At 35.7% G+C, this 24,172-nt stretch overlaps 1 long non-coding RNA gene across 1 annotated transcript; it reads left to right on the top strand.

Annotated features, from left to right (window-relative positions):
* The first annotated feature begins 7,752 nt into the window (after positions 1 to 7,752).
* On the top strand, positions 7,753 to 22,485 carry LOC104658079. The gene is made up of 8 exons (XR_747377.1): positions 7,753 to 7,807; positions 8,967 to 9,152; positions 9,564 to 9,660; positions 11,345 to 11,464; positions 18,041 to 18,135; positions 18,366 to 18,431; positions 20,658 to 20,719; positions 22,222 to 22,485. It is a non-coding gene; the product is annotated as an uncharacterized LOC104658079 (long non-coding RNA).
* Positions 22,486 to 24,172: the final 1,687 nt, after the last annotated feature.

Raw genomic sequence — 24,172 nt, forward strand, 5'->3', positions numbered from 1 at the left:
CACCATCCAAGGCAGTGCATCCAAGATAACTTTCTGTAGAAATGGTCATGTTCTATATCTGCATGGTCCAATAGGATAGCCACATGTGACTATTGCTAATGTGAATAAGGAGCTGAATTTTTAGTTATATTTAAGGTTCATTAACTTAAATGTAAATGTAAAATATCCACATGGGGTTAGTGGTTACTCTGTTGAACAACACAGATCTAAAGGGTAAAGAAATAAAAACCTAGTGTGTCCAGATCTTCTGATGTTTCAAAAGAAACCAAAAAATATATGCTTTTATGTGAAATACGCTGGATTTTACATGTTGGCTTAAAATTTCATTTAAGCCATCTGCAGGCCAAGGATGCTGATGTTTCCTGCCAGCAGAGCAAACAATGTTCTCTTGCTCTCGATTTAAACATAATCTACATTAGTCTCAGACCAGGTTCCCATATTCACCAATTATGTCTAAGAGGCACATTCCTCAGATACCAAGAAGACCCCCAAGGTGGATTCAGATGTCCTATAGGCTCAAGACACAGGCTCCCAATCTCCTTATCACCATCATCATCTTCTGAAGTTTTTTCAGTCTCTGATCATAGAATCTAACACAAACTGAAATTCTTAAATTCCGTGAGACCTAAAATTAAATATTATGCTTTTTTTTGAAGATCTCATTAGTGCCTGGAACAGAGATTCTATGTCCAAAGCCTCTGCATACTTACTGTTATTCTTATTGTATCAGAGAAGGACATTTTATCATAGACATGTTCAATTGAGAACAAAATTAATGTATAAAATTCCAGATCTACAACAAATAAATTCGTAGGTAATTTTATGTCTAAATAGAGAATTCTTTTCATGGCAACTTTCTCTACCATATTTAAGATATAATTCTAGTGACAAAGATTAATATGTGCAATTATTTGTGGACATACCAATTGCACTAAGCAGTGATACTGGCTGATCTAAGTTGATTGTCTCTAAACCATTATCAATACAACAGAAACATATCTGACAACCAGGCTTTCTATCAGAACTGAATAACAAATAACAAAATTTTTTTCAAATTTTAGGCAACAAATTTAATTCATTAAATTAAATTCAACATCATTATTTCTATATGTATTATGTCATTTGGTCAACAAGATAATTCTACAGACAAAAAGATCCCAATATACAGTCCAAATTCAAGATAATTTATTAAAAACAAATTGTCTAACTCAAAAAAAGTCAAAGAACTTGAATAGATATTTCTCCAAAGACGGTATACAAATAGTCAATAGCCACATGAGAAGATGCTGAACATCACTAGTCATCAGGGAAATTATAATAACACAATGAGATACCACTTAACATCCATTAGGATGACTACCATCAAAAACAAAAAATATACACACACCGGAAAAATAACAAGTGTTGATGAGGATATGGAGAAAGTGGAACCATTGTGTATTGATAGTGAGAATGTAAAATGGTGCAGCCACTGTGGAAAACAATTTGTGGGTTCCTCAAAAAGTTAAACATAGAATTATCTCTGGAGGCTAGGTTCAATAAGAAAAAAAAGAACTACCATGTGATCCAATAATGTCACTTCTGTATATATATCCAAAAGAATTGAAAGTAGAGACTCAAACAGATACTTGTAAGACAATGTTCATCGCAGCATTATTCACAACAGTCAAAAGGTGGAAACAACCCAAGTGTCCTTCAACAAATGAATGAATAAACAAATGTGGTACATGTATATGTGTGTGTATGTGTGTGTATGTATATTTATATATATGTGTGTATATATGTATATATACAATAGAATATTCAGCCTTAAAAAGGAATGAAATTCTAATACACGCTACAAATGTGGTATGTATACATGTATGTGTGTGTGTGTATATATATGTATATATACAATAGAATACAATAGAATATTCAGCCTTAAAAAGGAATGAAATTCTAATACATGCTACAAATGTGGTATGTATACATATGCGTGTGTGTGTATATATGTATATATACAATAGAATATTCAGCCTTAAAAAGTAATGAAATTCTAATACATGCTACAATTTGGGTGAACCTTGAAAACATTGTGCTAAGTGCAAGTAGACACACACCAAAAAAACAAATATTGTGTGGTTCCACTTGTATGTGATATCTAGAATAGTCAAATTCATAGAGGCAGAATGTAAAATAGAGGTTAGCGGTGGCTGTGGGGAGAGGAGAATTGGGAGTTATTATTTAATGGGCACAGAGTTTCTATTGAGGATGATGAAAAACTTTAGAAATGGATAGTGGTTATGATGGCACAACATCATGAATGTATTCAATGCCAGTGAATTGAACACATAAAAATGGTTACAGTGATAAATTTTGCATTATGTATATTTTACCACAATAAAAATAAAAACTAATTGCTGTTTGATTTCTCTAGACTACTGCTTCCCATCCACTCCCAATTAGTGACAATAACTAAGAGGCACTGAACACATACTATAAAGCAGACTTTCTGAGCTATGAAGTAGCAAGCAAAATTGTCATCACAGTCATTACATTATGTCATCACAGGCATTATAGTGTATGAGAATAGAGGATTTAAATAACAAGACAAGTCATGGAAAACTGCAGAATTCCTTTCACTAGTAAAAGATATCCAAAATTTCACAAGTCTAAAAAGCAGGAAAGGACATTATTTAATCATTCTACAAAAGTCTATAAACATGACCATAAGAGAACACAAAGAAATTTGAAGACTGCTTTCAATCTCAGTACAAACAAACCTCTAATACATGGCTGAAATTATGCAACAGTTCATAAAAATGTAAGCATTTTATAGGAATCATATCTGTCTTCAAGTACAATACAAAAAAAAGGTAAATCTAATAACAAAGCATGATTTTGCTGCAATGAGAGCTCTAAGGAGCAGATATTTTCATTAAATTGGTCTATCACAGGTCCCTTCTAAAAAGTTTTAGCTAAGAAAGTGCCCAGAAGTTCATTACATGGTAGGTTTAATACCCAAAAACATGCTTGTATGCTGACTCCAAGAACAGCAGTATTCTAACTAGGTTCTGGAAAGTTCTACCTAAGTTATACTGAATCTAAATAACCATAGTATTAAGATCAAGGTCAAAATTCCTTTGGATCCATTCCAGCAATTTAAATTTTGACAAAAATTATCACTGGTTGGATTGGCCTAATCAAAGCAAAACTGATTTGGTTGATCAGTGAGCAACCTTAAGGTCCCTCATGGTTCTAGCATACTTCCATTGTATTGTTGCAAAAATTGTTGAAATATCCATCCCTTCCAAGCTAAGGGCTATTAATTTTGAGACTATGAGTACCCAGAGTCTTGAGTTTACGATTGCCTACTTCATTGTTTAATAAAACATTAGCAATTGTCAATTAAGCTTTAATGATAGTATTAAAATGCAAAAGATGATAATTCATATACTTTTCTATCACTTGGAAACAGAACTTTGGCTCTACAGAACAAAATCTGTTAAAATAGCCTTTATGTATACATTGAAACAGAATAATTTGCATAAAACAGATCATAATTAACTTATGTGGCTTTAAAATTTACAAAGTGTTGTAATGTACATTTCCTTATCTAATTCTCATTAATATGTTGTGATGTGGACTGTAGACTGAATATTCAAGTTTCCCATTATAAAATCTAAAACAAAAACAAAATGCAAATAGTAATGGCTCTCAGAGTGAACTGAGTGCTACCTTAAATTTACAAAAATCTTCACAATTTTTTTCTTGATAAAAGCAGCAACAATTTTCTTTGGACTAGAACCATAGTGTTGAAATGGTTCTTGGGCCTAAATCACATGTTTGTGCCATTCAACATCATATTATGTGGGCAAGTGAAGCAAACACAAATATAAGCATAAAGAGAAAACACAAAGATAAAACTGAATAAGTAGCTATAATACTAGTCATCTTAATCAGAAAGACAAATAAGAAAGGAAGACTGAAAATCTGCTATTCAAAATAAATGTTAGTGGCTCATGCCCCAGCACTTTGGGAGGCCAAGATGGGAGGATCACATGAGCCCAGGAGTTCAAGGTCACCCTGGGTAACATAGTGAGACGAGGTCTCTACAAAAATAAATAAATAAATGTAAGTTAACCTTAAATTATTTTTGGAAAGATTTTAGTTTTTAAAATTAGTTTCTTATCCTTGAGTTTATGTTTTGAGGACTTTGTGTGTTTTGAACATCTAACAATGACAAATAACATTTTTAAAAGAAGATCAAAACATGACTGCATTTAAAATTGAGATAACCAACTTCTTGGTGCCCAAGAAGCAAGGGCACCAAAATATTCAGTAATGAGCAGGACCCAAAAACACCTGTGGTCCTTTGCATACATAAGTAGGCAGAGGATTCTGGGAATTTGGCTCTTGGGAAGAAGCTGGAGTTGGACTCCTCTGCTCCTAAGAGGAGGAAGAATATATGCTGCCAACTATTGCCTGTAGCTGCTACTCACATGAACCTCATAGGCATGAGGCAGATGGACACACACACCACCTTGCAACAAGATGCTGAGCCAAGCCATCCCCTGACTCTGTGACTGATTCTGCAATAGCCCAATAAAAGCACCAGTATGAGACATAGTCCTGGATCAAAGGCCAGGTGGTCAGGCGGGAGGTAGGTGGGTACAACCTCAAAACTGCTACACAGGGAGAAATTATACAGAGAAAGAGACAATCTTCAATACATGATGAGCCAGAAAACCCTTAAAACCAAGACACATAAATGAAATTACAGTTAAGAAAGACAGTCTATGAATCAGATTATGGATTTATGCCAAAAAAGTTTAGTACCTTTAACAAGATAAAGAAATAACACTCATAAAATAAATAAGAAGTCTAAATCCAAAGCAGTCAGTAATAAAGAACGGATAATGATAAATACATATTAGTAAAATTAAACTTATAAACATTAAAATTTTTAAAAAGATAGACAAAATAAAGTGCTAGTCCAGCCCAAAGAGAAAAATATTAATAAATTGGAAGGCAGTCTAAGGAATTCACTCAGAATGTAGCACAGAAATAAAGGAATTTTAAAGATATCTGTGTCTGTATGGATAGAGAAACAGAGACAGAGACAGAGAGAGGCTCAAACAAATAGTAAAAATAGTGCCATATAAATAGAATCAAAGATGATGGGAAAATAACATTCTTGTACTAATAATTACTCAGATTAGTACAAAGACTTGAAAAGTCACTATCTAGTAAAACTGAAGATGTAACTTCCCTAATCAAGCAATTCTATAATTCATAAGAATATAAGAATATGCCAATAACTTTTAAAGTTAGATAAAATGATAATTTTCTGGAAAAGCACAAAAACACAAAAATTGGCTCAAGAAAAATGGAATTTCCAAATAAACCTAGAAAAACTGAATTAATTTTTTTAATATCTACCAAAAGAAAACCCTAACCTCCCACAATTTTATAGGCACATTTTATCCCATATTCAAGAAATAAAATAACATCTCTTATATGAAAAACTAAGTTCATATAAAGACATTATTAATCTTTAGTAATTAAAATGGTGTGGTGGTGATGTACGAATGGAAAAAAATGTACCAATGAAATAGAAAAGAAAACTCAGAAACAGAGATATCCATGCATCATATGGTATATTGCAAAGATGCCCTATAAATTAGTAGGGAAATAAACCCTTATGGCCTACCGAATAATACAGATGCTCTCATTTAAGCCATTCAAAGTCATCACCAAATGGCTCAAACTTATCTCTGTAATCTTACAGCCCATTACTTCCTCAACTATATCATCTGTCCTATCAAAACTCATCTAATCATTATTTCCCTAAAAAAGCTGTGTGGACCTGCCTCTATTACTTTTATCACAGCTGGATTTTCCGCTTAGAATGCCTTTTAACTCCCAAGTACCCCCTGGCACATTACAGCTTATTTTTCAGGGCACAAATCAAAGAGTACACAACAAAAAATACACTTCTCAATCACAAACATCACATAGGGATTGCATGCTGGCTGTTTGGGTGAGTGTGTTATCTCTTCTACTGAGCTGAAAATCATTGAGGGCAAGGACTGTTGATCTATTAATGATGTCCCTTACCTGCATAGTCACACACACCTACAGTGGCCTAAGACATGATAAATGATCAATAAAAAACTTTCAAATTGAATTTAGGAGTTGAAATAAGGTCAAGAAAACTGTTACCCAACAACTTGAAATGTTTCCAGTTTTCCAAAATTGGAAAAGATATGTTCTATACAATTTTCAATTGCTAGGAAAAATAGTCTAGTCTCCAGTTACCAATTACTAATGCTTTTTAGCTATCATCACTTGCCAAAATTAGAGAACCATGAGGGGTCGATACAGGTTAAAGATTCTTATCATTTAATCCAATTATGTTCCATTTGTATCAGTTATTTTCAGTCCATTAAAACACTTATTCAAGCTCTTGGGTATTCCCCTATCTCCTTTTTAAAAGTATTTCCTTCAATATGTTAAATGAATAAAAGAGGCTTTTGCTGAATCCCTGCAAAAACATACTAAATGACTGAGACTAGAGCAAATACACCTCCTGAATTAAAGTACAGAAATAGCCTTTAGAGAGAATAATAGCCTAATAATACAGGAGATGTCAAAGACTGCAAACACTAAGTCTTACGGCTCTTACGCAAAAGGCATGTGGCAGGGAATCTTTGCTTTTCACTGTCAAGGGGAAAAATTCAGATTTTAGGCATAAATACACCTCCATCCTGATGGGAAGGAGACACCAATGGGACCAAGTTAATACAATTAAAACCTAAAAAGGACTGGGTAGAAGTGGGGTCAAGATGGGAAAGCCGAACCTTCAGGTTTCCTCTGCATTCACATCAATTATCTGTAAGTCAAGAGGTAAAGGCAGCAGCTACGGAACCTAAACTAACAATTATTAGAGGTAGTTCAAAGGCCTGGAGGCCAAACTTTGAAAGCAGAGGTGATGAAAGTCTTGGGTACCAGGGATCAAGAGCAAGTCAAGCATTTGAAACACAAAAAGGTCAAAGCAGAGGTGAAGAGGACAACAGGATTTCAGTGGCCAAAGTACACACGAATACAGAACTGTCAGTGTCATAGTGAGCAAAACACTGGCACCAAGAATAAGAATGCAAGAATGTCTGATTTGTGAAAGAATCATGATATGTTATGAAAATTGATACTTTCTGATTTCTTCTATACATCTTACTAATTATAAATCATTCTGAGTTGACCAATAAATGCAGAAAGTATTTAAACTAGCCAGAGCCCAGGAGTATTCTGGATACAGGTGAGTTCTGTTGGCATCTGGAACAGAAAAACTGGATGTGGCCGATTGTGTCTTCCAAAGATGATCGCCATAGTATCTCCTATCCAATATGTTGTTCTGCAATATGACTTTCACATTTCCTCATCAAGAAGTGGAGTCTTATTACCTTACTCTGGGCTTGGCTTTAGTGGCTCATTGAACCAGTAGAATATGACAGAAGTGACACTCCAACCTCTGAGAGCAGATTGTAAAAACACCTTGCAATTTCTACCTGAACCTCTTAAAAGGATCACTCTTGGGATGCTGTCTCTGAGGACTGTTGCCATATGAAAGGTCTCAGCCACATGAAAAAGTTATGGGTAGGTATTCAGACATGTAGCCCCAGCAGAGCCCGTAGGAAATAGTCATCATCAACTGCCAGTCGTGCGACATTCCAACTCAATTGAACCTTTAGACGAATGTAGCACTAGCCTCTATTTGACTTCAATTACAAGAGAGATGCCAAGCTGAGACCAGTTAAGCCACAGAACTGTGAGATATAATAATAAATTGTTATTCTAAGCCATATGTTTCAAGGTGACTTGCTATGTAGCAATAGATAATCAGTACCTAGGGTTACAGGGATGATTTTTAAAATATCTCTATCCATGGCTAGTAATACTGGGACCATGACACTTACAGTTATCAACTCCAGCAGACTCAGAAATTCACTCAGCTCCCCTACTCCACCATTTTTGGTTCTCTAATAAAATGTTTGGTGATGGATGGATATGAAAGTTAAGTGAGACTTGGTATTACCTGGGAAATTTGATTTGCAGCAATTCCACAATGCCTATTGTTGCACATAACTAAGATGTGGCTAGAGCCTGAAACAATTGAAAATGTAGAAGAGTCTGTAAGACCAGGATGGAGAGCAAGTACTGGACATAATTGAGTGATCACTAAATACATTAGAGAATCCACACTCTAGTGACAAGTGGCATTTGAAGGGAGAAATTTTCCAGAGAGATCAATGAGACCTTTCTCAATTAATACCAGTACTTGTGTTGCTTGTTAAATTGTTGCATTTCCTCCTGAAATATTACAGGCATCTGGCTCTTTCACTTACCTCCAAACCTTCAATTGTTCAGTCTCTGTTAATGCAAGGTCATAATGCAGAACATAATACGATTCTCAGTTTATGGTCAATTCTCAATTATTCAAGGCTTATGGAGTTACAGCGCAGTCCAATAGATTTCTGCTTAAATATTGACTTCATTGACATTTGGACACATCTGGAAATTCAGTCTGCTTAATTTTGATTTTGCAGACATCACAACTCAGTTATTTGAAATCTAACTACCTAATCACCTCTAGTGCAAGTTTGGGCTAGATGGATGGCAGGAGAAAAGTAAACATTTATAGATTGTCTTTTGCATTTTACATACATTATCTAATTTAATCCCCATAGCAATCAATGAGGTATTACTATCCTTATTTCATAGAAAATGAAACTGAGGCTAAGAAAGTTCAGCTTAAGTTTGCTTTCTTCCCCACTTTGTTGCTTAACAATATAATTAAGAAAATAGACTCTAGAATCAAACAGACTGGAATTAATTATCTTTTTATCATAATATGTTTTTATTAAAATGAGTTTTATAATGTATAGTTTATCTCTGTTTTTATACCTGGTAGTTTCTCTATAATTTAGTTTTCAGAAAAGTCATATTTTTCTCAAATGACCTAGCTTTTACCTTTGTTAACTCACACCTGCACCCATCTGGTGAGCAACTAGCATTAGAAGTGAAACCAGCAACCATTTAACAACAAACAGTAGCAGCAGCATGCACCAAAAGAGAATGGAAAGTGAAAAGAACACAACAGATCATTTTAAAAGGTATACTCCCTAGAATTTTTTGACAATGTTTGAGCGTGGTTCTCAAAACTACAATTCGATAAGTCAGTGAATCCTGAGTTTTATTTGGAAAGCATGGTCCCACCTTGTGTAAAGAGAAAAAACAGCCCTAGAATAAGACTACCAACTATAAAGGGCTATTCCACGGCATCAATTAAACCATGCATGCCATCAATATAGTCTTTTGCCAAACGTGGACCTTCAGTGTGGATACACAAATCTCTGCCAACTTAGCTTCATATTTTACGTGAAATATGGATACAATACAGGAGAGAAATATAAATGGTCTGCAGTGTGACTTGCAATTCTGCCTATTAAAAAACTGTGTGTTGGTGACTTACCCGTTAACTAAGGGACTTTAACTCTAGGCAGGTTGTTCTAATTCTCTTTCAGTAATGTGTCAATTGCCTGGTTCTTGACTGACAGCTAAAATTAAACAAAAAAGTGAATTCCATTCTACAGTGGGACAATCTTATGGGAACACTAAGAGGTAGATTTTTTAAAAGTCTGAAATCTCTAATATAATGAAAGCATAAAAGCATTTGCAAGCATCACGTAAGATGTAACAATAGAATGTGGACTGCTCTAAATCAGAGAGCACACAGACCATGCTGAAGATTAAGTAATGACAATACACAAATGAACTTCAGCACTAATCTTTGAGGAATACATTTCACTGCAGTAATAATAGTCTAAAATTAATACATTTCACTGCCTGCATAGGCAGGCAGGAGGCAAAGCAACAAATAAAAGCAAAGATCAGAAAAGAATGTCTGGCAAATAGATACTCTGCAATTTCTAAAATGCAAGATAAAATGAAGGAGCCCAATATTAGACCTAACCCCTTCTAATCTAAATGAAAATGTGAAGAAATTAAAACTGTCTATAACTGATAACTAACCAGCCAGAATTGTATTCCAATCCACAGAGACAAGTTAAAAACAGGTAAAAAAAAAAAACAGCAGATTATTTTATATTGGCAATCAAATATATATGAAAGAAACAGTAAAGTGTTTTAAAAATTGGCAAAAACTATTTAGAAAATAAGATTCCCTGAAGAAAAATTATCAAGGACACGTCTAAATACATGTTAGAATGAGCCGATATGGACCAACTTCCCATTATCAACTACTAAGACAAAGGTTCTAGACATGGCTTAAAAGTGTTAGCTTTATCCGATGCTCTGACAGTGCAGAGTGATATTGGACCCAAATGTAGGATCTAGAGGATGAGAGCTTGAATGTTAGTACCTTGGCTGAATTGGGCTCAGGGTGGGGAAAGTGATGTTAGAACCAGGACTCCTGCAGAGAGCCGGAAACTAGATCCAAGCAGCCAATTCATGAAAGAGAAACTAGAAAGACTCAGTCCTCATGGAGGCAAAGTGTCAAGGAAACTTGTCTTCATGATGGGAAAACAGAAAGCAATTTTTCTGAAAGCAATTTAGAAACCCATGCTTGCCCTACATGGAGATGTAGAATCAAAGTTACACTTCCTTCATGGGGCAGAAATTTTAAGCCAAGAAATTAACATAAAAAAACTGATCTGAAACTGCTGAAACATCTAGAGCACTGACAGAAGTAAATAATATCACTTTCAAAGGGTGCTTTCAGATCACTGGTGACTCAGACACTGGCAACACAATAGAAACAACAGGGAAAAGATGAGCTCACAATAGAAAACTGCAAATCACACAGGGAAATGAATCACCATGAGGAGGAGACAGCGTACCAAAAAAAGGGAAAACTTCACAACCTAAAGATTAGGCATGATACAACTATTTGAGTTTATCAACTGAATGTGTTTAAAGTTATTAAAGAAATTAAAAATAGAAATAATAATGAACATCCTAGATATTTCTTGAGTTCTGAACTATGTCCTTAGACATTCCTTTGATAATTTTGGAATAAAGTCTCTGTTTTTTTTTTTAATCTGAAAATTGGGGTAGGAGGGTAGTATACACTACAAAGGACACAAGGGAACTTTTATGGGTAATGGAACTATTCTATAACTTGATTGATGTGACATTACAAAACTGTATATGTGTGTCAAAACTCAATGAGCCATACATCTAAAAGAGTGAATTTTACTGTATGTAAAGTATACCTCAGTGCCTTATACCAAAAAAAAAAAAAAAAAAAAAAAAAAAAAAAAAAAAAAAAAAACTCCTCCTTCAGGATATCCACAGACAGCAGAAAAAAAGAGCAAAATAGATATTTTCACTCACGGAAAATGAATGTTTGCAAAGATTCACCAAGAAATAAAGTCAACCAAAAAAGTAAAGTCATGGAAAAGAAGTGAGTTCAATTTATATTAAGAATTCATTTATTGAAAGCAGTTAAGATTTTACTTGAACACCAGGCCTCAAAGGCAGACACTGGTGAGGCAGCCTCACATGGGAAGCAGCTTCTCTGGTGAGATTCAGTGTCAACTCACAGCCACATCCTTTTCTATAAAAAATTTATGACAGCAAAGTTCACTTTCATTTATAACACTGAAAAAAATAACTAAAGCTTTAGTAAACAGATGGTGCTGAAAGTGAAATTACATTTGGTGAATTAGAAAATAAGAAAGATAATTTGAATCCAGATTTTACCAGTAATTATTAATATGATCCTATGCCAGGTGTCTCACTTCTCTATTCCTTAGATTTCTCATTTGTGAAAACATAAGGAATTAGCCAGATGATCCTGTGGGTCCATTCCTGCCCTCATGTTCTAACAGTGTGATTAATTTGGGCTTGGACAAACAACCACTAACACTTTAAGGTCAAAATATGATTTGGAGAAAAATTAGAGACCTGTAAACTCTTATTGCCATGATTGAAGCTTTATAAGATAGTAGAGTAGGAAAATCATGTTTTCCTCAAAAACATTTATTTGAAGAGTTTTATTGTGAAGTTAATTTCTACACTGAAGTGGGAACATTAGAACTTGAAATTTCTCTTTCGGATTCTCTAGACCTATATTATAGTTTATATGGTACCAACTGGTATGCTGCAGTTTTTATTCTGGCACTAACTACCAGAAGTTAGCAAAGACCCCACAAGGTAAGGGCTCAGTCCTCCACAAGACTACTCTCACTTGAGACTCCAGCTGAACATCAGGGTTCCCCAGGCCACCTGCACTTTGACTGACTACAAATTTGGGGATTCTCACAAACCCCTCAGGTTTGATAATTTTCTAGACCAAGTCACAGATCTTAGGAAAGTGCTCTACTTATGATTAAAATTTTATTATTATAAAGGATAACAGATAAGGACCAGCCAAATGAAGAGACACATAGGGCAAGGCCTGGGAGGGCCCCCAACACAGAACGTTCATGTTCTCGTCCCTCAGACAGAACAGGTCAACCTCCCAGCACATTGATGTGTTCATTTGTCAGGAACCTCTCCTAAGCCTTGGTGTCCAGAGTTTTAATTGGGGTTTCAGTATGTAGGCATGATTGATTAAATTATTGACCATGTGATTCAACTCAATCTCCAGCCTTTCTCCCCTCCCCAGAGGTCAGACTGCCTCAAAGTAGTCACCTTTTAATCATGTTGTTGGTCTTTCTGGTACCCAACCCCCATCTGAAGTGATTGGAGGACTGATCTTGAGTCATTTCATTAGCATAAACTCAGGTGTGAACCAGAGGACCGAACACCTCTATCACTCGGGAAATTCCAAGAGCTTTAGAAGCTCTGCATCGGGAAGCTGAGACAAAAACCAGAAAAATTCTTTATCATACAGCATAGCTCATCTCAGCTTCTCTATGTAGAGTCTTTTAAAATAGTCTTTCTATGAATACAGGCATTCCTAGCTTCAAGATGCTAGTGGATCACAGCTGCCCTGGGTACAGAGCCCCAGTTTGATATGACCTTTCAGCTTTAACACCCAACCCCAACTAACAAACATCCCTATCTTACATTAAATCCCTCTGAGAGAGAATCCAAATACATCCAGCTTGAGTCAAGAGTCCATTAATCTAAAAAACTGTGATCACAGCAGCAAAGTTATAGGATGCTTCAAAATAGGACTGACAATTCTCAGAGAACAGAGCCGGTACTTGGCAAGCATCAGACAATGTAAATCAAAGTATAGTTTCTATGGTTATGAAAAGCACAGGTGTGCAAAATGGGCTTAGAAAACATGAACAGGAAACTGTACAAGCAGAACCAAATATAATCAAGCTCCAAGATTTTGCCTTCCTTCCTATGCTCTTTTTTAAAAGCAGATACAAAAATAGTTTTATTCAACTATATTTAAATAGAATGTCAAAAGATTAATTTTAAACATTAATTAATCAAAAGATTAATATTCAGATTAATGTTCTTGGGAGTCAAACCCAAATTGGATATATTCTTTCTTGTGTACAAATGGCTCTGTTTTGTTTTATAGAATCATTGTAAACGGAAAGAGTGGTTTGTGGCAAATGGGAGAAAGAAAAGTTCCATTTGGGAGTATTTTCTAGAAATAAAATATGGAGAGCTAATAGGAGACAGATAAAGGCTTACCAAATATTACATATTTGAGCTAAAAGAAAAAAGTAAAGGTCTCTTCAACTGTATGTGAGGGAAGCTAATTAAAGCTACATTAAGAAAAATGAGAATGTATCACAATGATGAAGGGATAGCTCATGAACTCCAAATGCAGAAATGTAATCTGGCCTCCAAAAGAAACCAGAATTGAGGCCTCAGAAGCCTCCAGAAGACTGAGCCTCTTATTTTAGCATGTTTCATCTCCTAGTGGTCCCATCCTACTGTTTCTCAGGCTATATGAATAAGCATGATGGCTACTTCCCAACCCTAGGTTTACTTTGCCTCCATTTGAAAGACCAAACTAAAGAAAGTTAAAAATCCTTAGTTGCAGTTCATTCATTCCAGAAGATACCATCTGATCAACCCATTCTGGTCCAATTGGCAATGGCCAGGAGGGAAGGAATCACACAGTGCAAATATGGCTGCTCGGGGACCCACACTGTAGGGCAAGAAAGCAGTTTAAAATCATTTATGAATTGAGGAAACACCCCGGAAAGAGTCTCTAATACTCTCTGCTTACTTAGTTCCAGAAAAATAATAATTGACCTGGACAAAAGACAATATCTAAGCAGAATCTCTCCAGGATACTGATGGGTTCTGTATTTAATGTTTTTATAACTTATGTGAAGAGTGAATGCTCAAAAAAGCCTCACATTTGCAGATAAACAAAGATCTTTGGAGTATGAATAAACCAAAATGACGTAAATAAAATGCCAACTTATTTACTTCAATGAGTATAACAGAAAGGTAATACATTAGTTCTGAAAAATCAGAGAAATATAATCTTGGATGCACTGAAAAGAATTTCAGATAGAAACCTCTAAGACTCAAGTATTAGTCACTCATTTACTAATGCAACAGAAATACAGAGAGAAGGTGGGGCAAGAGGGAAGGCAGAGAAGAGGAAGGAAAGAAAGAAAAGAGAAAGGAAGAAGAAAAATGCATGCTAATATATCATGATTACCTGATGAAGCAAGTATTATCAATCCCCTTTCTCAGAGAAAGAAACTGTGACTGCAAATTTCCATGAATTACCCAGGATCACCAACTAGTAAGTAGAATAACTGGAATTCCAGCTCAGGTGTGTTTATCTGACTGCAAAGTATACATTCTCTCCAACACATGATTATCCTACATTTTTGAGATTTGGCATGAAATTCTTGGCAAAAACATTAAGAACTATTAAAATAGCTTAATGAAAAGCTATGAGACACTGACTTTTTTTTTTAACACTCTGTCAAAGTCTGGAGACGCAACATAGCCCCTTTGGAGTCAGGTTATGAAACATGAAAGGTCAATGCAGTGTCTCTACTCATCTACTTTCACAAGCCAAACATGCTACCCTCTTTATTGACTCAGGCCCAGAATTTCCAAGAGAAAACTCTGGCCTCAGGTAAAACGAAAATATTCAAACTCAAAGGCAAAGAAGAAATAATAAAGAAAAAATGGATGCATCATGTTAAAGAAAAAATAGGCCTGGCACAGTGGCTCACGCCTCTAACCCCAACACTTTGGGAGGCCAAGGCAGGCAGATCACTTGAGGTCAGGAATTCAAGACCAGCCTGACTGATGTGGTGAAACCCCTTCTCTACTAAAAACACAAAAAAATTAGCCAGGCATGGTGGCACATGCCTGTAGTCCCAGCTACTCGGGAGTCCAAGGCAGGAGAATCGCTTGAACCTGGGAGGCAGAGATTGCAGTGAGCCGAGATCAGGACATTGCACTCTAGCCTGGGTGATGGAGTGAAACTCTGTGTCAAAAAAAAAAAAAAAAAAAAGAAAAGAAAAAATATAAGCTGCATATAGGCAATAGGCAAATAAAACAAAAATAAAGTTAAAGTGGAAACTGTATTTGTAATATATATGACAGTAACTATTCTTTCTTTAAAAATCAATTGTATTAATATATTTAAGATATATAACATGATGCTATGGGATACACAGGAAGAAAATAGGTAACTATGTGCGATGATGAATATGTTGTTTCATTAATATATTCATCATCAAAACATTACCTATTTTTGTTTTTATGGCAAGAGCAGCTAAAATCTATTCATTTAGCATAAATTCCAAATACAGTACCATTTCATGAACTACAGTCATGCTGCATATTAGATCTCTAGGTGTGCTCATCCTAAATATCTGCTACTTTGTGTCCTCTTGACCTACATCTCCCCGTTTCTTCCCCACCCATAGTAATCACTGTTTTGTTCTCTGTCTCTGTATATTTGAATTTTCATTGTTTAGATTCCACAGATGAGTGACATCATGTAATATTTGTCCCTCAGTCTGGCCTATTTCACTTAGCATAATGTCCTTCAGGTTCATCACATTATGGCAAATGGCAAAATCTCATTCTTTTTAGAGTTGAATAATATTCCATCATATATACATACCATTGTTTCTTCATCCATTCGTCTACTGATATACATTTAGGTTGTGTTTATATTTTAGCTATTGCCAATAATGTTGCAATCAACATGGTAGTCAGATATCTTTATGAGGTGGTGATTTCATTTTGTTTGGGTACACGCCTACAAGAGGGACTACTAGGTCATATGGTAGTTCTGTTTTTCATTTCTCTAGAAACCTCCACAATGTTTTTCATAATGGCTATTGGAAATCTGCATTCCCACCAACGGTACACAAGAGTTACTACTCTTAATAGCTAAAAAAAGAAAATCAAACAGTAAGAAAACATTAAACACAACAGAAAAGGGGCAAAGGACTAAAAGAAAAATGCATTTCCCAAATAAACTTATGAAAATTCTGCCCATCCTAATAATTTCATTATTTGTCTATGTAACTGCAAGTTTCTCTTTCTCTCTCACTCTTTTTTTAACAACAATACTCAGGATTATGGAACGTATTAGAAAATGTGCTTTCTTAAATATTGCAAGTGAGTGTGCAAAATGTTACACATTTTCTGTAACATAGTTACTCAACATGTATCAAAGAATAAAAACATCCATGTACGCTTTGACCCAACATTTGCACTTCTAAGAATGTATTCTAAGAAAAAGTTAGACCTTAAAAGCTGTAAACATTCATATTTTTATATGAAAGTATTCATAAAAGCTAAAACAAGTCCATTCTTGGGTAAGTCTGAAAAAATAAACTAAAATAAGATAATGCACAAAAATAGAAACTGCTTAAAGAAAGTTGACCCATTTATATTTTTAAATTACTTGTAACCACTAAGAAGTGTGTAATAACAGAATATTAGTGTTCTAAATAATTGTGTTTGACACTCACCAGATGTATACCAAAATATTAACAGCAGTTCTTTCTGGGCAGTACTATTTTAGAGGATTTTTACTTTGTATGTGTGTGTTGTTCTCTGTTTTTCAGTTTCTGTAACAAATTAAGTTGCATTATTTTTATAATCAGAAAACAATTATTTGTTAATTAAAATGAAAATTAATCAAGAAGAGAGGCATATTTCTATTTCTTTTATCTGTATAAAGGTTTTAATTCTGTCAGAGGAGGTCACAAACATGACAACACATTCTGAGTGGCTGAAAGTAAACTGTCTTCAAAAATTTCCTGAGCCTTACTAAAGCATTCCTTCCCAGAGCAAAACACAACAGTGCATTTCTAATAAGAGCAATTAACTTTTGATGATAAATTCTACCCAAATAATTAATACAGGATTCAGAATCTTCAAAAGCAATAATACAAACAGTAACAACAACATAAAACAACAATAAAAATGATAAAATACAAAATCAAAACAGTCATCTCCTTAAAAACAAAGGATTACTGTTGAAAATATATAGGCTATCATGAAAAAAATTTATTGTCTTTAATAACATTTTTGATTTGCAAATTCCAATGGCAAAATGACTTTATTTTCCCCTCTTACTGGTGCATTTATGATCATGTTTTGATATCTCTAAGGGTGCTCATGCAGTTGTCTGCTAAGAAAAGTGTGATTGCTACAGGGGCCAAGGGAATACTTCCCCTTTGCTTACCCGCTTCAGGTTCACTGAAAATAAACTAGCAAAAGGCAGATTAATAGAAGAAAAGCCAGACAAAATTTATTAATGCACACACATGTGCACGGGAGTCATAAAAAATGTAAAATCTCAAAGAAAGGGCTAGCTGGGTGATGCTTTAATGCCATGAGGTTAGGAGTTTAGAGCATGCCAAGACAGGTAATAGGAAGGAGAGAGAAACAAAAGTGTGGGGCAAAGGCAATCTTATTACATAGATGAAACCTCCCAAGTAGCAACTCTCAGAAAGAATAAATGGTATCCTGTGGCTGAGTTAATCTTTTCTAGATCTGGGTAAGGGGGAGGACCGCAGAGAAAACCTGGATTTATTATTTCACTAATGTGGTTTTTTCTCTATAGATGCAAATCTCCACAAAAGGCAGCTTTTCAGGGCTATTCCTGTCTGCATGCCCTCTGAACAACCATCTCAAAATATGTTCAAGAAGTATATTTTGGTGCAAAACATTTTTGGTTTTCTTTAGTCCCCCATTTGAAACTTTGTGTTTAGAAAGTTTCACATATTAAAGTGGGGTTGGTAGCTATGAAGAGATTTGGGTGAGAGGTTGTGAAATAAGAGATTGGCAAAGGGGAAGGGGGAAAAGCATACATTAGACCACGCAGCTGATATCTTGTTGAATCAATCTCTTATAAGTTGGTTCAGTTAAACAGTTGTGCCCCATTCCAGGAGGCAGCATTGCAGATGGGATCTCAAAGCCAAGTCTCTATATATGATGCAGGCAAACAGATGTTTGTAAGTAAAATGTTTGTAAGTAAGATGTCTGTTAGTAAGAAGCATTTCTATGGAAACAAAGGAAAAACTAAGGTCAATATCTAGAGTAGTCTATAAACTAGTTTTTCTCTAGTCTCTATAACACCTTCAGTTGGATTGGGCAGGCGTGGCAATCGGACAGATTTTTGTAGATTGTAGTTCAAATCATATGTTCTAGTGAACCTTCTGAGTAGTCCATACATCAGCAGGCATGAAAGCTGAAGATAGATGAGAGAGAGAGAGAGAGAGAGAGAGAGAGAGAGAGAGAGAGAGAGAGAGAGAGAGAGAGAGAGAGATAGGGCTGGGCACAGTGGCTCATGCCTGTAATCCCAGCACTTTGGGAGGCTGAGGCAGATGGATTGCTTGAGGTCAGGAGTTTGAGACCAGCCTGACCAACATGGAGAAACCTCGTTTCTACAAAAAAATACAAAATTAGCCAGGCGTGGTTGTGCATGCCTGTGATTCCAGCTACTCTGGGAGGCTGAGGTAGGAGAATCACTTGAACCTGGGAGGTGGAGGTTGTGGTAAGCTGAGATAGCACCATTGCACTCCAGCCTGAGCAACAAGGGCGAAACTCCGTCTCAAAAAAAAAAAAAAAAAAAAAAGAATGAATGAATGAAGAAAGAAAATAGAAAAAGATAGATAGCTGTAGGGATTTATTCTGAAGTTTGTATCAAGTTGTCTAGTTTCCATTTGCAGGGCTTTAAAGAAGGCAGTTTTAATTTCTAGTGATTCTAAGTTAGAAGAGAGAAAGAAAAATTGGAATGTTAGTCTGCAGAGTCACAGTAATATATTTGAGGAAACTAGAAATTTAGGATTTAGTTTAGATTGCAGGTAAATAATAAAATCTCAAAAAAAAAAAATGATCCAGAACCTAATCACAGAGGTACTATAGGTTTCCTTCTGAAACAGTTTTCCTCTCTCCAGTACCCCATTTCTAACAAGGAGAAATCATAGTAAGACCAATTTATTTACAAAATAAGTTTAGTCTTATTACACTTGGCCTATTTGCATAAAGTATAGAAAGAACAGTGATTGCTATACAGGCTATTTTTAAGTTGGCTTTGCTGGAATTTTTTAATAAGGAATTTTGGATTTAACTTCTAAAAATCTCTTGAGGGTCACAACAAAGCCAAATACTGTGTCTATAATACCTTTATGAAACAGGTGAACTCAGTCTGGGCAACATAGCAAGACCTTGCCTCTACAAAAAAAATTAAACATAGCAAGGTGTGGTGACACACACCTGTAGTCCCAGCTACTCAGAAAGTTCAGGTGGGAGGACCACTTGAGTGCACAAGCCAAGGCTTCACTGAGTTGTGATTGTGCCACTGCATTACAGCTTGAATAACAGAGCAAGACCTTGACTCAAAAAAAGAAAAAAAAAAAGAGAGAGAGAGAAGGGTGAACTCCTCTTTAGCTGAAGACCCCCAAAATCTCTTGAGGTTCCTGGGCCTCTCAGAAACTCGTATTTAGTTTTATCAATATCATGTTGTCCTTCAGAATCTTTAAACAACCTGTAAATCTTTAAACAATCTTTAAATAGCCTATAAACTAGACAAAATTATTTTGTTCTCAGTAAACACAATCTTCATCCCTTTGTAACTTTCCTCACCAAAAGCATACCTTATTTTTCTCGTACACTTTGCATATGGAATTATTTCTTATTTCATTAGTTTTAAATATATATATTCTCATATATAATTTTATATATTTAATCTTAACTCAATAATGCTAATTTCTAGGGAAACCTAGGAAATGAGTAATTTTGGACTGTTTTATATCAGTATTTACAGATGAAAGCCATTTTATAATTTTTAGAAAGATATGCTTTCTCAATTTTTTGTTTATTAACACCTCTAATTATATTGTTTCTATACCATATCAAAATAAGATGTAAAAGTAAATAAACTTATGTTTAATAATTAATGTTTTCATTTTTAACTTACTTAGAAATGACTTAGACATTTTATAATTATCTATTACTTAATTAAGCATATTATGTGATTTGGCTGTGTCCCCACCCAAATCTCATCTTGAATTCCCACGTGTTGTGGGAGGAACCCAGTGGCAGGTAATAGAATTATGGGGGTAGGTCTTTCCTGTGCTATTCTTGTGATAGTGAATACGTCTCATGAGATCTGATAGTTTCAAAAGAGGAGTTCCCCTGCACAAGTCTCTGTCTTTGCCTGTTGCCATCCATGTAAGACATGACTTGCTTCTCCTTGCTTTCTGCCATGATTGTGAGGCCTCTCTAGCCACATGGAACTGTAAGTCCCTTAAACCCTTTTTCCTCTATAAATTACCCAGTCTCGGGTATCTCTTTATCAGCAGCATGAAAATGGACTAATGCAATATGACTTTAAGATTTAAAATTACTAAAAAAGAATTTTGAAACTGTAACACAGATACCACACTTCCCCATGACTTCCCCAGTTGTCCTGAGTCCCATGTACCATGTGGCACCAAAGAGGCTATGAAGGATAGCACCTATGTGGGTCCTAGACTTATATATCAGATGTAGAACCCAGGACAGAGGACAGAGCTCTGAAGATGGTAACTGGTAGCCCAGGTGCTGCAGGCACATATATGTCCCCAGGTCTTCTTATGGCCACCTACCCACACCCCAGAATCCAGACACCAAAAACCAAAAACATAACTTCACAGTAAGATGTGTGCAAAGCTTCAGGTGAGCCCAGAAGCCAGCCCTTATTGCTTTAGCATACAGACAAATCAAGCAAGTACAAAAAATATTATAAAAGCAGCAGTCGTATGATGTTAAAGCATGTAGCAGAGACAGCATATACCCATCTGAAAGTAGATCCAGGCAAAAATGTCTAAACTATATTTAGTACTGACAATTCTGAAGACTGCCTATTTTATTTTACCAACAGTTTTTAAACTAGCTTTACTTTCCAAAGATTATCTCAGATCACATAGCAATATCACATACTCATAATATACACTGACATATAGACAGACACAAAGACGGAAGCAGATCTTATAGCTTTCATTAAGATTCTTCATTTGCCAGCTTCCAAATAGTTTTGCTTTCCCCAATTCAGACCATCAATCTTCTGATTACTCATTTTACTCCCCTAAGAAAATAGCTAGGCAATCCCAAATTTGTACTTCTAGAGGAATGACTCTTAGGTGGAACAAGGTAGAAAATTTATATCTCAAAGGCACAAAACATAGATCTAAACATAGTTATCTGCCAAGACAAAGAGGGGCTTAGATAAATGCACAGATAAGGAAAGATAGCCAGGAAAAGTACCTTAAAGAAAAGTAAGGTTTGTTGTGTAAACTTGCCTTTCTCATTGTAAAAGTTTCTCATGGTTTAGATGCAGAGAGGAATGTGCCCTTGCAAATGGAGGTTTTCTTTATAGATACAAATTTCTTTCACGAAGAGCTTTTAAACAGCCAGTGAAATGCCATAAATATGTACTTTGGAGATAGGTTTAGTTGAATAGGTGGCTTTTTTTTTCTTTTTTTTTTTTTTATTATACTTTAAGTTCTAGGGTACATGTGCATAACGTGCAGGTTTGTATTTGTTTCAGCTTCTTAACTGGGAGGTTGATTTCAGGGCAACGTCCATTAACAAATGGGGCCAAATCAACTCATAACTCTTCGGACTCCATGAGAAAGAAAGGCAGCCCAAAAAGGGGTCACTGGCACCTTGGCTTTGTTCCTCAAGGGGTCCCAGAGTCACTAGCATATCTTTTAGATCTGTTTGTGTGGTAATCGAAACTCTCTTATTTTCTTTCTGCAGTTTTTCATCCAGTGACCACCAAATGGAGGAATTATGGTCTTGAAGGGGAACATATCAATGACTTAAGGAAGCTAGATGGGAGACTGAAGGTGGCAAAAGGAGAGGCATAGCAAATGGAAGAGGGTGTCCTAGAGTCACTCTTAAACTTTGAGAAGTTTGAGATATTAGGTTGGTGCAAGAGTAATTGAGGGTTTTGCCATTACTTTTAAGAGCACAAAGACCAAACATATGAATATTTATACTAAAAAATAAACCAGAGCTGCTTCATCTGAGACTACTGTAGATGCTTTTCTCCCATTAATCTTAATTTGAAAAAGGAAAAAGAGATAATCCATGATTTTTACCGACCTCTCGACAGGATTCGTGACAGACACCTGGGAATCTGACTGGGAAGATATTCTTACCCTACAGCTGGCATGTCAGATCCTGGGTTCCCTTGATGTGACATCCAGAGGAGCGGTGTGGTTTTGGTTATCCTGCTCAATACAGCAAAAGTGCAGAAACCAAGGGGAAGCTTCCCCTTCGGCTTCTGAAGGTTCACTGAAAATCAACTGACAAACGGCCCACTATTAGGGGAAAAGCCAAACAAAATTTATTATTGCACACACGTGTGCATGGAAGTAATGCAAAACGTGAAAACTCAAAGAAAGGGCCAGGTGGTTAATGCCTTTATAACGTCTTGAGATTATAGAAAAAACGTGGGCTTGGAGTGCGGCAAGATAGTTATAGGAGGGAGAAACAAAGGCATGGGGCAAAGGTGGGCTTGTTATTTACATGAAACCTCACAGACAGCAGCTCTCGGAAGAAAAGAGATGGTAGTTTGTGGCTGAGTACATCTTTTCTAGATCTGGATAAGGAGGGGGCCTCAGAGAAAGTCTGGGTATTTATCTCACTAATGTGGATTTTTCTCTACAGATGCAAATTTCTTCCACAAAAGGCAACTTTTCAGGGCTATTCCTGTCTGTAGGCCCTCTGAATAGCCCTCTTGAAATATGTCACTGAAGTATATTTTAGAGTGAAATATTTTTGTTTTCCTTTATTGGCAAAAGAGAAAAATGTGTTAGTTGCAATATTCAAAGGAAACAAAAAATAGACTATGCTTATAATTAATAAAATTGTATTATATTTTTAATTTCCTATATAGTATAGATTAAGTTAGATTGAAATAAGTCTGGCACCTCTCTTCCTGCTTTTCTTTCCATCCAAAATATTTCTCCCACCTTACGCCAAAATGTCCAGCACACACTATTATTGAGTCATTCCGTAGGGTCCTAAAGGCATTTACTTCATCAAGAGGCTTTCATTATTGAAAGGCAAATACTCCCTGCGCCAAATTCAGCTCAGTAATTGATTAGTTGGAGTCATCTGAGAGTAAAAAAAAGTGACCAGAAATAACATACAGGTGAGGGGACTGTGTACCAAGGACATTCTAAGAGGGCATATGGGAAACAAATGGCAAAGCTAAAGGGTCATAAAATCAAGGACTGCTTATCAGCTATGTATCCACGTGAAGATGATTAATATAATGCTAAAATTCAGAAAAATATATATGCTTTTAAAAATCAAGAAAGCATCTACCTCAGCCCACACTGTTAAAGAATAGAAAGCAAACCACTCGTTTCCTGAGATGAGCAGCTTCCTCTACTAACCACAAGGTGGGGCTCTATTTGGGATTACCATGCTTAGATTCCATACTCAGAGCCAAAACAGCAACTTCATTAGAAATTCCATTTATAAACCATTTCCTTCCAGTCAAATCAGTTTTAAATAGTACTTGCTGCTGTTAAACCACTTTGCCCAAGTATAGACTTACGTCCATTGAGAACTGTTCATTTAAAGATGTTGCATTTATGTAGGCAAAGTCAATGCTGAGTTCCAACATCAATAGCCATCATTTTCTGTTATGGACTGAAACAGGTGGTTTACGTACCCTCAAAATGTATACATTGAA

This window comes from Rhinopithecus roxellana, chromosome 1 (assembly GCF_007565055.1).
Source record: "Rhinopithecus roxellana isolate Shanxi Qingling chromosome 1, ASM756505v1, whole genome shotgun sequence".
Lineage (NCBI taxonomy): Eukaryota > Metazoa > Chordata > Mammalia > Primates > Cercopithecidae > Rhinopithecus > Rhinopithecus roxellana.